The sequence below is a fragment of the Portunus trituberculatus genome, chromosome 18, assembly GCF_017591435.1.
Source record: "Portunus trituberculatus isolate SZX2019 chromosome 18, ASM1759143v1, whole genome shotgun sequence".
NCBI classification, from domain to species: domain Eukaryota; kingdom Metazoa; phylum Arthropoda; class Malacostraca; order Decapoda; family Portunidae; genus Portunus; species Portunus trituberculatus.
Window position 1 is genome coordinate 20893486 of NC_059272.1, and position 5000 is coordinate 20898485.

Sequence of the window (5000 nt, forward strand, 5' to 3'; positions counted from 1 at the left end):
TCTTCCTTCTTCTGTGTGTGTCTAAGCTCAAGTCTTAGTGAGAACATGGGTTTCCTGGGTGGTGGTGGTGGTGGTGGTGGTGTGTGTGTGTGTGTGTGTGTGTGTGTGTGTGTGTGTGTGTGTGTGTGTGTGTGTGTGTGTGTGTGTGTGTGTGTGTGTGTGTGTGTGTGTGTGTGTGTGTGTGTGTGGTAGAGGTGATGGTGATAGTAGATGTAGTAATAGTAGTAGTTATGGTGACAGTGGATGGAGATGGTGGTAGTGATTTTGGCTTTAGTGGTGTTGGTAATGGTAATGGTGGTGGCAGTAATAATAGATGGTGAAGTGATGAATATGATGATGGTGGTAGTGATAGTGACATAAATGGTGTTGGTAGTAGTAATGGTGGTAGCAGTAATAGTAGATGGTGAAAATGGTAATTGTATTAATAGTGATGATAACTGTGTAGGTAGTAATGGTAGTGATGGTCGTAGTAGCAGTAGAAGTAATGGTGAGTGTAGTAGTGGTGGTGGTGTGAAGATGTGAGTGAAGGTGTAAAGATGACACGATAATTAGCGCCTCTACCAGTAATTACCGCTCTTCACAGGTAGGTAGGCAGCTCCACACAGGTACCCTACACACAGGTAACCGTTACATAGGTAGCCCTCACTAATGAACCCCTGCCTCCATTAATCAGGTAGAGAAGCTTTCTTTCCCCTTTCCCTTTGCTGTCTCCCCTCTTCCTCCTCCTCTTTCCTTTCTATGGATGTCCTCTCTTTGTTCTTCTCCACTCTCATCCTCCTCTTATCCTCTTCCTTTTCTTCCTTCCTTACCCTTCTCTGACTTTCTCTTTCTCCCTCTCTCTCCCTTCTGCAGTGTTAGAGGAAGCTTATATAATTAACGTCAATTTATTTATTTTGTGCTGCATTTGCATCTGTATATTTGTTAGTTTACACACACACACACACACACACACACACACACACACACACACACACACACACACACACACACACACACACACACACACACACACACACACATTCTAATCCTGTCTTTCTCCTTAAACTGCATTGCACTTCCTTGCTTATTTACTGTCCCCTCCCTCTCCCCTTCCCTTCCTCCCTCCCTCCCTCCCTCCATTCCCCTGCATTCCTCTGCTCTACTCTGCTACACCCTGCTCGTCTGTTGCACTTTCCTCTCTTTTCGTTTCCTCCCCTTGTCAACATCACCTACTGTCCACCTCCCCATTATCGCTCTGCCCTACTTACATTTCTCTCTCTCTCTCTCTCTCTCTCTCTCTCTCTCTCTCTCTCTCTCTCTCTCTCTCTCTCTCTCTCTCTCTCTCTCTCTCTCTCTCTCTCTCTCTCTCTCTCTCTCTCTCTCTCTCTCTCTCTCTCTCTCTCTCTCTCTCTCTCTCTCAAAATGCTTACCCATCCTCAGTCACTCCTACACACCTCCCTGCCTTAGTGCTCGCTGCCTTACCTGCACATATTTACACCTTTTTTTTATGCCTCTGTATACATTTGTACCCATTACACCACCACCACCACACTACCGCATTACCACACTCTTTTTGCCACAGTTCCCCCTCTCCCCGTCTCTTCCTCTCCTGCTCTTATTGCTCATTCTCCTCTTGGTTTAGAGAATTTCAGTGCTAACAGCCAGGCACCTCCCTTCTCCTTGCATTGCTGTGCTTTACTGTATCCTTGTATCCCTGTATCCCTGTGTTCAGCCTCCCGTCCTTACTCTCTTCTTCCTCGCTTTCCTATCTCGCTTAAATGCAGCTTACGTCACGCGCCTTGTGTTATTACTCAGCCCGGCTTTCGCTTCCAGCCCGGTCTTCCGTCATCCTAGTTATTTCTCTCCGCCTCCTCTTCCTCCTTCTCTTCTTCCTTCTCTTCCTTCTCCTCCTTCTTCTTGTTCTTGTTCATCTTGTTCTTTTTTGTCTTGTTCTTCTCGTTCTTTGTCGTCTTTTTCTTCGTATTTCTCTCCTCTTCCTTGTCTTCCTGTTGTTCTGTGTCGTTTCATTGATCTATTTTCGTACTTAATTTCTATCTGTCCGGTGGAAATTCGATGTACTCTCTCTCTCTCTCTCTCTCTCTCTCTCTCTCTCTCTCTCTCTCTCTCTCTCTCTCTCTCTCTCTCTCTCTCTCTCTCTCTCTCTCTCTCTCTCTCTCTCTCTCTCTCTCTCTCTCTCTCTCTCTCTCTCTGCCTTCATTATCCCTCATTGCCTCTCTTCACATAAATTGCATCGGTTGGCAATCCTGGTTCGGTGCTGTCACGCCTCCACGGATCCTGCAGGTGTGATCCTCTCTCGCGTGCACCACCAGGACACTCACGCCTTATCCATCTCATTGTAGGTATCTATTTATCTCGGTTTTTCATGTTTTTTTTGCAGTTTTTGGCCTTTTTTTTGTTATTGTGGTATAATTTTTTTTTTTTCTTTCGTTTTCGTAATTTTTTTCACGTGTTATCCATCTCAGGTATAGTCATCATCTCAGGTGTAGTCTCTTCGCCTTCCACTCTATACCTCCCATTACACTGTACTCATTACCATACCAACTAGTTCTGATGCCTCTTCACCATAAACAGCAGTGGGTTACGTGTTACATCTCTTCCTTGTTGGTTTAATGGTGCAGTGAGTTTGTGCAGTATTTTGGTGAAGGTTCTAGTTGTGAGGTTTTGAATATTTGTTGTTTTCGAAGTTTTTTTTTTTTATTGTGTATGATTTGTGTGTGATTTTGTGTGATTCGTGTGTGTGATTTGGTTTTGTTTTATGCCTTTTTGCTTTTTTTTTAATGTTCATTTCTTTTTTTTTTTTTTCGTTCTTGCTTCTCCCTCGTCCTGCTCTTTCCTTCCCCTTCCATCCCTCAGTATTAAAACTCATCTTCTATTTCCTTCTCTTCCTTTCTTTTTCTCTTTTTATTCCCTTTCCTTTTTTCCCATTTCCTGCTTTCCATCTCTCATCTCTTCATTCTTCTTTTCTTATTCCTTCTCTTCCCATCCTATCTTATTTCCTCATTTCTTTTCCTTATCCCTCTTTCCCTTCTCTCTATCCAAACCCTTTCACTCCTTTGCTCCTCCCATTTCCTTCCGTACCCATCCCTCCCAGGCTTTCCTTTCCCCTGCGTACTTACGTTATGGAGCCAGGTGATGTTATAAGCAGGCGGGTCGGCTGTCACGCGGCACAGGAAGGTGACGCTGTCCCCCTCCGCCACCTCCACCGTTGCTCCTGCTCCGCCACGCCCGCCCTCCACTCGTAGGGTGGCCTCGGGCACGTCTGTACAGAAGCAGGATACGCGATTACTTTGTGTGTGTGTGTGTGTGTGTGTGTGTGTGTGTGTGTGTGTGTGTGTGTGTGTGTGTGTGTGTGTGTGTGTGTGAGAGAGAGAGAGAGAGAGAGAGAGAGAGAGAGAGAGAGAGAGAGAGAGAGAGAGAGAGAGAGAGAGAGAGAGAGAGAGGGCTTGCTAATGGAATATTCCGATAACAGTATGAAAAAAAAAACAAGAAGACAACATTGTATATAAAAATAAGAGAGAGAGAGAGAGAGAGAGAGAGAGAGAGAGAGAGAGAGAGAGAGAGAGAGAGAGAGAGAGAGAGAGAGAGAGAGAGAGAGAAAGCACAAACACCAATTTGAAACACGTGACAAACTGGACGGAGAGGGAAAAGTGAATGACAAGAGTGAAGCGTTGGAAATAGTAACGTACGTACAGAAAAAAAAGAGATAGACAGACAGACAGACAGACAGACAGAGAGAAAGGTGGACAGGTATTGAGACAGAAAGAAAGACAGGACGTAACAATGGTCGACTTCACTTCACCTCACCTGTACCGCCTCACACCCCGCCACACTGCATGCATAAGGGCGAATTAATTACTCAGGTGAAAAAGATGAGCAGGTGGCAGATAGGCGGCTCATTTAAAGGCAAAGGGTGGGAATGATCAGGTGAACTTTAGTGTGAGTGAACCCTATATAGTTCAGGGTCATAGTCTCTCTCTCTCTCTCTCTCTCTCTCTCTCTCTCTCTCTCTCTCTCTCTCTCTCTCTCTCTCTCTCTCTCTCTCTCTCTCTCTCTCTCTGCATCGTTTCCCTTATGTTCATTTCCATTTTCTGTTCTCTTTTTATTGTGTTCTTTCTTTCTTCCTTGATTTCGTTTGCAATATACACACACACACACACACACACACACACACACACACACACACACACACACACACACACACACACACACACACACACACACACACACACACACACACACACACACACACACACACACACACAGAGAGAGAGAGAGAGAGAGAGAGAGAGAGAGAGAGAGAGAGAGAGAGAGAGAGAGAGAGAGAGAGAGAGAGAGAGAGAGAGAGATAGTCTAAATCCTCAGTGAGATGAAGTGCGTTCCTCTGTGCGTGACTCACTTGACACCGCTGCCGTGGAGGGAATAAAAAATACGCTACAATATATTTTTTTTCCCCTGTCTCGCAATAATTCGTGTGCAATGTATAATCCGGAAAATTAATGACGCTAAATCCTGTGTTATTCCTTTGCTCTGAGCGCTAATACAAGAGAGAGGACTGGATAATTTAGCCATGATTATCCGTAGCCTCCTTTCAATTTGTACCCTGTGAAAAGTCCCTCTCTCTTTTTCTATGTCTCTCTCTCTCTCTCTCTCTCTCTCTCTCTCTCTCTCTCTCTCTCTCTCTCTCTCTCTCTCTCTCTCTCTCTCTCTCTCTCTCTCTCTCTCTCTCTCTCTCTTAATTACGCAGGTATCTCCTACAAAGGGCCTCCCGCGCGCCATTCACGTCCCTTCTTCCTCTCACCTTTATCGTCCTTCCCTCATGAATGTGTCCAAAACCCGTAAGAAAATCAAGTTACCTTCTCTTTTACCGCGTGCTTCTTTGCCCCTCGGGTCCTCCTTGAAGCTAGAGAGAGAGAGAGAGAGAGAGAGAGAGAGAGTGAGAGTGAGAAAGTTACGCACACAAGGAAGGAATAGAGTTTCAGTTTCAGCAGCGGGTTTGTACG

General features: G+C 45.2%; 1 pseudogene; it reads right to left on the bottom strand.

Annotated features, from left to right (window-relative positions):
- LOC123505759 overlaps window positions 1-5000 on the bottom strand; it is a 390503-nt pseudogene that overhangs the window by 43282 nt on the left and 342221 nt on the right.